At 45.0% G+C, this 13,569-nt stretch overlaps 1 non-coding gene across 1 annotated transcript; it reads left to right on the forward strand.

The window, feature by feature from the left end:
- Window positions 1–1,384: 1,384 nt before the first annotated feature.
- Trnar-gcg (transfer RNA arginine (anticodon GCG)) lies at window positions 1,385–1,459 on the forward strand. The gene has a single exon. It is a non-coding gene; the product is annotated as a tRNA-Arg (tRNA).
- The last annotated feature ends 12,110 nt before the right edge of the window (window positions 1,460–13,569 follow it).

The following is a 13,569-nucleotide window of genomic DNA, read 5'->3' on the forward strand; positions in this document are numbered from 1 at the left end:
GTTTCTAACACAGATAATTCGCAAAGAAAAAGATGAAATTAATTTTAGTTTCTGCGTGGAATGATTTTACTGGGCTTGGAATTCCACAACGGAAACATCAAGGCATTTCAGTATTTCTGCTCGCTCTGGTGGGGACCCACGACCATCATACGAGTTTGGTACTGATGCTTTCAGAAGGTCCATGCTCAATGCCATTCAGGACCTAAATGCGTCAAGCAACTGCAGCCAGAGAGGAGACACATACTGCTGCTTCAGCTGTGCAAGATCGCACTTCATGTCAAGAAATGGGTCTTTTTGTTTTTTTCAGAAATCTGTCTCCTGATTGGTTTGATTCAGCCTGCCACGAATTCCTTTCCCGTGACAACCTTTTCATCTCAGAATAGCACTTGAGACCTACGTCCTCAGTTATTTTCTGTATGTAAACCAATCTTTATCTACCTCTTTAGTCTTTACCCTCTGCAGCTCGCTCTAGAATACTATGGAAGCTATTTACTGAGATTTTAACAGATGTCCTATCATCCTGTCCCTTCTTCTTGTCAGTGTTTTCCATATAGTCGTTTCCTCGCCGATTCTGTGGAGAACTTCCTCATACTTCACTTTATCAGTCCACCTAATTTTCAATATTCTTCCGTAACACCACATCTCAAATGCTTCGATTCTCTTCTGTTTCAATTTTCCCAGTCTATATTTCAGTACCATACAATGCTGTGCTCCAAACGTTCAGTCTCAGAAATTAACGCCAAGATTCATACTAGAAGACTTTCCTTGGTTAGGAATGCCCTTTTTGGCAGTTCTGGTCTGGCTTTTACGTCCTGCTTGCTCCGTCTGCCATGTGTTATTTTGCTGCCTGGGTAACAGAATTCATTTTCTTCATCTACTTCGTGATTATCCATTACGATGTTAAGTTTCTCGCTGTTCTCGTTTGTGCTACTTTCCATTACATTCCATTAAACTGCTCATGTAATTCTTCACTTTCATTGAGGATAGGAATGTAATCAGCGAACTTTTTCATTGATAACATTTCACCTTCAATTTTAATCGCACTCTTGAACCTTCCTTTTATTTCCGTCATTGCTTCTTCGATTTCTAGACTGAATAGTGTGGGCAAAATACTGTTTCCTCTTCTTACACCCTTTTTAATCCCGACACTTCGTTCTTCGCCTTCCATTTTCATTGTTCCCTCAATGTGATTTTCACTCTGCAGCGGAGTGTGCGCTGTTATGAAACTTCCTGGCAGAGTAAAACTGTGTGCAGGACCGAGACTCGAACTCGCGACCTTTGCCTTTCGCGGGCAAGTGGTTCGCAGGAGAGCTTCTGTAAACTTTGGAAGGTAGGAGACGAGGTACTGGCGGAAGTAAAGCTGTCAGGACAGGGCGTGAGTCGTGCCTGGATAGCTCAGTTGGTAGAGCACTTGCCCGCGAAAAGCAAATGTCCCGAGTTCGAGTCTCGGTCCGGCACACAGTTTTAATCTGCCAGGAAGTTTCTCATTGTTCGCTCTCGGTTCTTGTACATATTGTACATCACGCATCTTTCCCTATAACTTACTCCTATTTTTCTCAGAATTTCGAACATTTTACGGCATTTCCATTGTCAAGCTCTTTTCCTAGTCAACAAATCCTGTGAACGTGTCTTAATTTTTCTTCAGTCTTACTTGCATTATCAATTGCAACGTCATAACTGCCTCTCTTGTGTCTTTATCCTTGGCAAAGCCAAATTGATCGTCATGTTGGTTCGGTGGTTGATTCGGATGAAGGGACCTGACAGTGACGTTATCGCTCTCATCGCATTGGGGAAGGAGGGGGGAGGGAGTCGGCCGTGCCCTTTCACGGAAACCATCCCGGCATTTACCTGATGAGATTTAGGAAAACTACAGAAAATCGGACGCGGGTTTGAATCGTCTTCCACCCGAATGCGAGTCCGGTGCGCTAACCATTTCGACCCCTCGCTCGGTGGTCGTCATGTAACATGTCGTCGATTTTATTTTTCATTCTTCTGTATATTACCCCTGTCAGCAACTTGGATGCATGAGCTCTTGAGCTGTTTTTGCGGTAATTGTTGCACTTGTAGGCTCCTGATATTTTCGGAATTTTGTGGATGATTTTTTACGAAAGTTTGGTGGTAGCGTATATCACCAGTATCATACATTCTACGTACCAAAGTGAACAGTCGTTGTCTTGCCTTTGCCTCAATGATTTTAGAAACTCCGATGGAATTTTCTCCATCCCTTCAGCCTTATTTCATCTGCCTTTACGTACTGAATTACCGTTTAATATCCTCACATACTTTCTCTAGCTCTTCAGCTTCTTCTTGCGACGTCGGCATCTATACCTGAACTATTGTTGTCGGTATTGGTATACTGTGAATCCTGATGAGAACAATCCTGTCACTGAACTATTGATAGTAACTCACTATCTGCCGTACCGTCATATTCATAACGAATCCTACTCCCGTTATACCGTTTTTTGTTGCTATTGATGTTACCCTATATTCGTCTGACCATAACTCCTGGTCTCCTTTCCATTTTACTTCACTGACCCCCAATATATCTAGATTGAGCCTTATCATTTGCCATTTCAGAGTTTCTAACTTCCCTGTCACGTTCTAAGTTCTGACATCCCATGCTCCGACTTGTAGAATGTTACCCTTCCGTTTGTTATTCAGTCTTTTTATCGTGGTCGCTCCACCGTAGCAGTCCGCTCCCCTCTCCACTGGAGAGATCATGATACCTCATTTACAATTGCAGGCCTCATGTTCTGCGGGTACACATCATGTGTCTTTAATATAATGGTTTCCACTGTCTTCGGTATCTTCCTGCCGTTGATCATCGCTGATTCTTCTGCCTTTTAGGGATAGTTTCCCAAACAAAGGGTAAGAGAGAGCTCTGTTCCTCTGTCCTCTACTCCGTCTCGTTTGAAAAGGCAGTCCGAAGAAAGGAGGTGACTTCTTAGGCTGGAAGTCTTCGGCGTACAACGTGAGAACGGAAGTACCAGTATGGGAATGCTCCGAGGGTAATGAATGTTGCCACACTTCATTCGTCGTCGTTATCTGGGCCCACCATCTGTCTTTGTGATATGTGGGGTGGCATTGTGGCATTGAGTACGCAACATCACCAACCTCTGGTTTCCGTTGCTGGTAATTTTGACATCAACCGTTACACTTAACGGAGCGATGCGCGTGCCCTATCATCGACGTCTCCGTGTCATTATATTTCCATAAGACAACGCACGACTGCATGGAGCTGTCATGAGCTACCTCGATACAGAGGGCGGTCGCATGTTGCCACGGATAGCATGTTCTACATATATCTCATATACTGGAAACATCTGCTCCTGAATTGGTGAGAGACTGGCACGGTACCATTCGCAAGTCACTGTTATAGATGAACTCTGGTCTAGTGTTGAAGCAGCATGGATTGTCGTAGTCTATGGGTACCTGTGATCGAGGCTCAGTTGGACTCGATGCGCAGCTGGCTTAGAGCCATTGTTACTGTCAAAGGTGGGAGCTCTGTGTACTATGTTTCGCGTCCTGTATACCACGTAATCTCCTACAAAATTTAGTCACATATTCTCCCTACTGTGCAGTTAATGTTTCGTTATTTTTTGTCCATCCTGTTGTTGCAATCTTGTTTATCAGTAGAGTATTCAGTGTCAAGCTGAACTGCAATACTATGACACGCAGGTGACCTACGAACACCCAGAGAGAATCCGCGCTCAGACTCACAAGGGAAGGCCACGAGGTTTGGAATGAGGATTTACTGCAAACTTCGTACAATCGTAGTACTCCATGAGGACAACAAAATGTGTAAGCAGTAGGGCGTACTGCTCAAGCGTTACTGAGAAAATCGCAAGATAATTTAGGTCGTCAGATATATACTTGTGCGTGGCCATTTTTACCATGAAGCGGCAGCAGCCGAGTGGGTGGCGTTCAAGCCCCGTAATCGATGGATCGAGTCCCGTTCGTCAGTTTATTTTCAACACAGTCATTTTCTTTACTATTTATATTACAGTTGATATAATGGGAAAAATACGTGTAACCGGATGAACTATTATTAAATTTACAATGTTATTTGGCAGTCTGCAAATTTTTATTATCACAAATAATATAATATTCATAACTATCTACTAGTTAACGACCAAACGCATAAAGTGATACTGGAAATGTATGCTTGTCCGTGGTCTGAGAAATCCCTTATACCTGGGAGGAGCCCGTAGCGACTTGTTACCTCCACGTTTATGAGCGGCACAGACGGCTTTAGAAAGATGTACAATTAATCGTCGCTTTCGATGGTATTTTTCGTAAAAACATGGAAATCATAAAGGTAAACGGCACCAGCTGCATTGAATAAATGCTATGTTTCCGCATACGCAAGGTCTTTTGAGGTTTTCCGTGGGGTAACGAACCTAGTTAACATTTTAAAAAACCTCTCTTTGAGACGATAATTTGGAAACAAACCATGCATAACGTACAATTGCCTTAAATATCGGCGCTGCTAATTTGTCATGCAGTATCGACTGTATATTAATAGCGTCTTCACGAGAAGCAATTTCTCGTTCTCTTTCGATTAAATACGAACTATTTTGAAGACACAGACAAGCATACATTTTCAGTATCACTTTATGCGTTTGGTCGTTTACTAGTCGATAGTAAATTATATTATTTGTGATAATAAAAATTTGTAGACTGCCAAATAACATTCTGAATTTAATAAAAGTTCGTCCGATTACACGTATTTTTCACATTATATCAATTGTAATATAAATAGTAAAGGAAATGACTGTGTCGAAAATAAAAAAAAAACTGACGAACGGGACTCGATCCACCCACCCAATGGTTACGGGGCTTGATGCTAACCAGTCACCTGCCCCCGGTTCATAATAAAAACGGCCACGCACAGCAGTCGGTTGAGATACTTCTTGGGCGTGCCACTACCCGTGGCGAACAGTGACACTTGATTAACGTGAAGTTCTTTGTGGACAAGTAACAACTAATTTCCGTATGTCTTTTGTCAAGTACATCACGATGCATGCACTATGGCCTAAGCATAGGTTTATTTCTTAATTGTTGACTATTTGGCACCAAGAAGAGTATCGAACGATTTCAGCCGTGCTTACAGCAAATGACTTGAGTGCTTACGGAGAAGAGCCTACTTTGCTGTGGCTTATCCATAGTGTACAGAAGAGTTGAAGGGAATAATCTTCAAGGAATTTCCTGTCCTGTACTGTCTTCATCGTCGATGAACGGTGTACCACTCGACAGAAGACATGACGGGCCTGTGTGCATTTCTGAATCTCACAATTCAGTAAGATCATATTAAAGTAACGGAAATTTGTTCTATACCTCTTACAAAGCTGCAAATGGCATGTCATATCTTGCGCCAAAAAAGAAGAAAATAAATAACTAAATAAATAAAGAGGCTCCTGTAGGCACCAATATTAGTGATATTCTTGTTTTAGTGAAATCTGAGTTTACAACTTCCACCCAAGAAGCGTCAAGTGATTGTTTGAAGCTAATGGTATACCTGGTATACCTCTTCCCGTCCAGAAACCTAGTTCTGCCAAGAATCTAGGTGAGTAACGTTATATGTTGACCATAGAAAAGGAATCTGTTTCGTCAATTCTTTATGTATTATTTATATAGCTAAAAGTGTCACACTCAGTTTTCGCAAATGACGTAGTTAACTGTTTAGATAATGTTATTCGAAAAAAAATTATTGCATCGTTCACTTGGATTTGGATAAAATAACGACTTTTGGCTAAAACCGGCAAGTAGCTTTTTTTAAAATAGAGAAAAGCAAAACAGATTTCAGACTAACTGAGTGGTCAACACGAAAATTTTATCTCCACCACTGACAATGTTGAAAGTCAGTGGAGGAAGTTCACAAGTATACTGTACAATGCGCTTTAGAGAGGTAAGAGCCGAGAAAACTTGTGAAAGTAGGAAAGACACGTCGCGGTTGGACAGCCGTGTTACAAAGCTGCTATGAAAGCAAAAAGAGTTTCACTGCAAATTTAAACGTACCAAAGCCTCACAAACAAAAATTGAGAAAAATGAAACCGCGATTCGTGAAGCCTTTAACATTTTTGAATGTAAAATTATGTCTCTGGGTCTGACAGGAAATCATAACAAGTTTTAGTCTTATGTTAAATCAGTGAACCGTTGGAAACGTAGAAGTATGGAACCGTAGGATCACACAGGAAAGGCAGTAATGCTATGCGTTTTTTTCCAGAGTTGTTTCAAAGAAGAAGGTGGTGTCGTAGTTTCTCCTTTAAATAAAAATGACACAACGCAATAAGTGACAACTGGGGGAAGAAAAACAATTTAAATCGGTGGACCTGGACCCGAGCACCACCACCCAGAGGGAAGGCCGCAGCATGCTCGGTGTGACGTCACGCAAAGCAGGCCAAGGTTAACGAGGTGCTGTGCTGGCAGAATCGAGGCGTATGGCCTGCAATCTTTCTCAAAACGATTTCACACAATCTGTTCGCTAAAAAAATATTTCTACGTGCCTTGTAGCTTTATACGACAGCTTCGTGGCGGGGTGCACATCAGTTCGTTGATAATCATAGCTATTGTGATATTTAACACATAAATAACAGAATAGAGTATGTTGCAATGAAAAATAGGGTCCGCTATGAATTTGCGTTTGTTGCGTATTAGACCACATTTTGCTGTCTATAAATGTTGCTAATATTTTGAATTTTTCTTTAATCTTGGGAGGGAATCGATATCTGCCACCAGTCTTGAGAAAATGGATGATAAGTAGAATGTTTACCTCATACCGCATACGCAGGGAATGAAATATTTGTAACATCCCCCATATCTCGTAAACCATTCGAGATATTTTGACAAATGATAGCATGTAGAGTATTTTGTCATATGGTTAGCATACGGAACGTTATCTACGGCGATATAGCAGAAGCTACAGTTTTCATGCTGTTTGTTTTAAAACCAGTAATGTAATTTTTTAAGAGTCGCGGACAACTACTGAAAAGAGAATTTGCTGGTATGAAAAATATGAAATTTCTACTTTAAGTTACTGTAAACCGCCACAATGAGATTTTCTATGAGCTGTTGACCTCTCTGGTCACCAGTTGCTTGTTTAATAAGACCTTCTGTTTCAGAACCACTGCGAGGTGACTGTGTGCTAATCATACTGTGTTTTGGCAAAAGAAGCAAATCCTACAGTCGCAGGTTCGAATCCTGCCTCGGGCATGGATGTGTGTAATGTCCTTAGGTTAGTTAGGTTTAAGTAGTTCTAATTCTAGTGGAATGATGACGTCAGATGTTAAGTCCCATAGTGCTTAGAACCATTTGAACCAATTTTGGAAAGAAGCAAAATTAAATCTGTCAACAAAAGAAATATAGTCGTTACTCATCACTGATGGTGCTTGTTCAAATGAGAAAAGGTTAACACTTCACACAAAAATAAATTACCAATTCTGTTGCAATTTAGGTGGAATAGTGTAACTCATCGTATTTCTAAAAGTGAACAGCTGGGACCTAAATTTACCATATGATTTTCTTTTTGTTCTTCATCCGAAACATATGAAAAATTCGCAGTAAACAGTGCACCATGTTTTAGTTCCCATGAAGTAGAGAACATATTCATCATAATTACATTTTGATGTGTTAAAGATAAATTATATATAGTTATAATCTATGTAAGCCTTAAAGAGGTGTCTCAGGCAGTTGATTACAGATAAACAGGTTCAAATGGTTCAAATGGCTCTGTGCACTATGGGACTAACAACTTAGAATTACTTAAACCTAACTAACCTATGGACATCACACACATCCATGCCCGAGGCAGGATTTGAACCTGCGACCGTAGCGGTCACGCGGTTCCAGACTGAAGCGCCTAGAACCGCACGGCCACACCAGCAGGCGATAAACAGGTACCAACTCTGTTAATTCTAGTAGAACAACTTTGCATTTTTATTGCAGACTAGAACTGACCCCATAAAATTCTTTCATACCTCTGAAGCTGTGTACAACCGGTTGACTTACAGAACCTTACCAAGTATTCGTTAAAATTACTTTCAGTGATGAATTAAGAGACATTTGTAGTAATAAGATTCACTCCTTGACTCAAGGAATGGAAAGAAGGTACTCTGTTTGCTGTAATTTTTCATATGTGAAAGATAAATGAAGTGTAGAAAAAAACCGTTTGGTAAGATTGATTGTGTCGGTATAATCTAACTGAAGGGGAAAACGTGTCATGTTTTTCATAGTAGCAAATTCTCTTTCACTGGCTGTCGATAACTTAAAAAAATTACACTACTGGTTTGAAAAAATAAAAACTGTAGCTTGTGCTAAATCGCCATAGATAAATTGCTGTATGTTAACCATTTGCCAAAATATTCTCGTCTTTGCGTGCTGTCATTTGCCAATATATCATTTGAATATCTCTAACGGTTTAGGAGAGATGAGGGATGTTACGAATATTTCATTTTCACATACATGTATTGGAAGTGCACGTGCTACATAAAATCCATTTCCTTGTGACTAGAAGCAGATATCAGTCCCCCAGTGCTCTACCACTTGCCCTCGAAAGGCAAAGGTACCGAGTTCGAGCCTCGGTCCGGCACACAGTTTTAATCTCCCAAGGGAGTTTCATTCTGCAAACATCATCTAGGCTGTGGCTAAGTCATGTCTTCGCAATATCCATTCTTCCAGGAGTGCTAGTTCTACAAGTTATGCAGGAGAGCTTCTGCGAAGTTTGGAAGGTAGGAGACGAGGTACTGGTGGAATTAAAGATGTGAGGACGGGGTGTGAGTCGTGCTTGGGTAGCTCAGCTAGTCAGCCTTCGGCGGCGCAGCGGTTCGAACGGTGTTTACGTCCCTGCCGCACGTCTGCGCGAGAGGTGTTTACGTTACGTGTGTAGCGGTGTGTCGCGGTATACATAGAACGAATCATGGCCTTGTCGTTCCGCAAATCGACACTGAAATTTAGTTTTGTTAACGAATATGCTCGACCGAAGGCTTATGAGATCGAATGTTATTTACGGGACGAGGTGAAAATCGAACCTGACGTTCTAGTTGGAATACACTTAACTATAGTCAGCAGCGTGGTCTATGTCAAGCTCATAAATGAAGCGGCATGTGACGACCTACTACTTCGACAGCGACAAGGACTTCGTTTCTGTCATTCGGACGGGAATGTTGGAGCGGTAACAGTTGAACACGCCGGCATGGGCCTCCGAACGATCCGCGTCTTTGAACTTCCATTCGAAGTGCCAGAAGAATTGGTGACAGACGCCCTGCGTCCTTACGGAACGGTCCTATCCCACGTGGCTGAAAAATGGGCGAGTTTCAAGACGTATCCTGTCCTCAATGGCGTCAGACAAATACGGATCGAACTCCGAAAACACGTCCCGTCATACTTGTACATCGCCGGTTGTAGGGCGATTGTCATTTACGACGGACAACCAAGGACGTGCTCTGGATGTGGGAAGGAGGGACACATACATTCTGAGTGTGCTCAACGAAGGTTATTACAGCTGCCACGGGATGATCCACCCCTCACGCCGCATCCGACTGTGCTCCCCATGACTTACGTCGCCGCATTACGCGATGACGTGGACCGCGAGACAGACGCGTACTAGGACACACAGACAGCGGCAGATCGTGGCGAGCCACAGAAAGACGACGTTGCGCTGGACCGCCTGCAGCAGTCACAGGACGCCCTCTCTTCGGTTCCGCTTGCGGCCTCTTCAGATAAGGCACTTGGAGACGTCGATAATACGACGGCGCACGATTCCGACGTCCCCCACGAGCAACTGGAGACCATGCTGACCTCTGATTCCGAGGCCCGGCAACGAAAACAGCGATCACCAAAACGCCGGAAGAAGCGCCGCCTCACGGTGGAGAACGACCACTCTGATCTAGCAGACAACTCTGAGAAGTTTACGGGTACAGAACAGACGACCATGGATACAGAAGAACTGCCTAGCGTGGATGCAACGGTGGCCAGCGGGACGGCGACACGACCTACCGCTGACGATGCTCCAGACACAGCGAAGGAGCTCAATAGACGGCAACAGGCTACTGAGGAGGCTACGGCGCCTGCACCGCACGACAACGATGGAACACTAGGGGGCTGGTCAGAAGAGCCACCCCCGTGGGGAACAGATGATGCCGGAGGAACTGCTCCCACGCACTCTTCCGGTGTAAGACCGGCAGAGTGCACGGACTAATGGCAGACCATATGAGGGGACGGCGGGGGACGTTAGTCCGACAGCAGCCTATGTACGGCAAAATTAGCGACCGTACGGTACCCTATCTACGTTGACCGCCATGCAACAAGCTTATGGGATAGGGTCTGTTAACATCAATAGCATTGGGACGCCGGTAAAAATCAAGATGCTGAGTGACATGATAAAGGCTGCGGATTTAGACATAGCACTATTACAAGAAGTTCGGGTACTTCGCCCCTCGGACTTTTACGGTTACGACATTTACTGTTCCCCGTGTGACGAGAGAGGCGTTGGCACAGCTATACTATTAGAGGAAGGGATACGTGCAGACGAAGTAGAGTATTTGCCTTCTGCCCGTGGTACGGCCGTGACCATAGGTGGAATACGTTTGATTAACATATACGCACCGTCAGGCTCGGATAAGAGAAGGGACAGAGCAGATTTTTACGCCCATGAGGTTACACCGTTGTTCCAGGGACGATACGATGGTTGCCTACTCGGCGGAGATTTTAATTGTGTGCTCGACAGAAAGGACCAACAACCTAACTATACTACTAGCCAAGAACTTAGGGAGCTGGTCAACGGGATGGAATTAGTCGATACGTGGGACCTGAAGTATCGCAACCAACCAGGATATACATTTTTTACTAGCCACTCCGCGGGCCGTTTGGACCGGATCTACGTTTCAAGGGCGTTAGCAATGTCGACGGTGGACGCAGAAATATGACCGACAGCGTTTACAGACCACGAGGCATATATTTGTACGGTTAACCTTGATAGACAGCAGGAATGGAGACGGAGGGGTAATTGGAAGATGAACGTCTCCCACCTGCGAGATACAGAATGCCGACGCATGTTGGAGGACGCGTGGCATGGCTGCCTCCGTCGTCGAAATTCTTTCGGTTCTGTCCTGCAGTGGTGGAACGAGTGCGCGAAGCCAGCTTTACGGAGGACGTTACTAGGTTACGGGAAGGAGGTTTCTCAATGGCAGCGCACGACCACTGAGTTTTACTTTACGGCTCTCCGGGAACTGTTAGCTCAACCACCTACACCAGGACGCCAGACGGCCGTCCACCGAGTTAAGGCGAAGCTGGTACAACTTGCGACGCAGAGGATGGCAGGTACGATGATACGCGCGAGGTCGCAGGATTTCCTGCCCAACGAGGTTCCCTCGATGCATTATGTGATAAAGGAAAGACGAAGAAGACGCAGTAATTTAATACATGAGATCGATCTCGGCGATGGCCGTCGTTTTACAACACAAAGGGGCATAGCACAGGCGTTCACGGATCATTTTAGCAGATTCTATGCGAGCAACGGGGAGGGTCAGAGGGAGTTGGGGAACGTCCTGGAAGAGTGTGAACGGGGAAGCGGACTGGTTATCTGAAATTACGTGTGAAGAGCTGGAGGAAGCGATTACACGAGGTGCTTGCAACAAGTCCCCAGGTCCAGACGGATTCCCGTTGGAATTTTACCGTGCCTTTGTGACCATTATGACACCGATGTGGCTATGTATGTTTAATGAGCTTCTGCGGCAAGAAGTACCGGTTCACATTCAATTCACGGAAGGGCTCATGATACCGATACCAAAGCCCCGTGGTGGCAAACGGTCTTGTGATTATCGCCCCTTGACCCTCTTTAATAGTGACTACAAGATCTTCATGCGCATCCTGGGAAGTCGTATCAAAAAGTCGCTGGAGAATCGAATACATGCCGATCAGACTTGTCTTGGCGGCATCAGTAATATCCACACAGCCTTGGGAGACTATCGTGACGTCGTCGCCCTCGCGGCTGCATGCCGCCTCCGGGGGGCTCTGGCTGCTGTAGGTTTCGATCACGCTTTTGATCGCGTGGATCATGTGTACCTCGCGCCGGTGATGAACAGGATGGGTGTCTCGCCATTATTGACCAATGCTGTGAGCGGATGTTGCACGGCGCCAGATCAGAGATGGTGGTCAACGGAGGGAGAACTGAGTATTTTAAGATCTTAAGATCAGTGAGACAGGGTTGCCCCTTGTCGATCCTCCTTAGAACCGTGCCTCGCAGGCCTTCGCCGCCGTCTCACCGGGATATCCCTACGGCATTCAACATTCAAATGCAGAGCATACGCGGATGATATTGTGTTCCTCGTACGGAATGAGAGGGAGACTCAAACAGCACTGGATTGGCTACAGACGTATGGGATGGCAGCTGGAAGTGTAGTCAACTACCGAAAATCACAATTCATGCATGTGGGGCGTGGACTAGAACCAGGAACGGAAGGACCCTTACCTGCGGTGGAAACCCTCCGCTGTTTGGGTATCACCTTTCATAAAGAGACAGCGAGAACGGCTGCGGACAACTACCGAAGACTGTTACTCAGAGTCCGCACGGCAGTACGACTAAACGCCCTACGGTCGATGGATATGCTGCAGCGAGTGTTACTCGTCAACCTTTATCTCGCGCCCATGATGTGCCACCTGACACACCTCCTCCCCTTCACGCGCACGATGGCTATGAGGATTCAGGCGGCTTTTGGGTACTATGTGTGCCTGGGACAAGTCTTTAAGGTACAATACAACACGCTTACCCTCCCAGCGCGAGAGGGGGCGTTGCTTTAATGATCGTGCACGAGAAGACGCGTGCCATGTATATTAATACTATGCTCAAATGGTGGCGCAACAGGAATCACTCGCTTACGGGGACGATCATCGAAGAACTAGTACCAACTTCGCATCTCCCTCCAGTCAGTGTCGGCGATATATCGCCCCCTTTAACGTATGTGCGCACGTTCATCGTGGAACTCAGTTACGTTCGAGAGCGTTTACCGACGACCCGACAGTCGACATCGAAGGACGTGTACCATCTGCTTCTTCGACAGATCGCCCAGAATAGGGTGGAACGCAAACATCCAGCTGTTTATTGGCACGTGGTGTGGCGCACGGTCCACCACCCCCACCTACCTACAACAGTGAGATCAACATGGTACATTGTCGTCAACCGAAAATACCCTACAAATGATAAAAAGTACGCAATACATTTGGCGGATTCGCCCTTGTGTCAGCAATGCGGCGTGCTGGATACGGACGACCATCGGCTGGTCTGCGGCGAGGCATTGGCTGTCTGGACTCTCGCAAGAAAGATAATAGCGTTCATGCGGCGCACTATCTATACAGCAGTCTGTTCTGACATAGTATTTTTTCCAGAGGAAACGTATTTTCCGCGTCATAAGACGAACGCAGTGGCATGGATCACAGGTATGACGGTCCATTACATCTATAGAGACACACGTACGAACTTACTGAACGTCCTGGATTACTGGCAATACTTGCAAGATGGACACACAAAACTATTACGGCTACAAAAGTACAAGGATTGGTATGCCAATTTCCTAG

Source organism: Schistocerca nitens, chromosome 6, assembly GCF_023898315.1.
Source record: "Schistocerca nitens isolate TAMUIC-IGC-003100 chromosome 6, iqSchNite1.1, whole genome shotgun sequence".
Classification (NCBI taxonomy): domain Eukaryota; kingdom Metazoa; phylum Arthropoda; class Insecta; order Orthoptera; family Acrididae; genus Schistocerca; species Schistocerca nitens.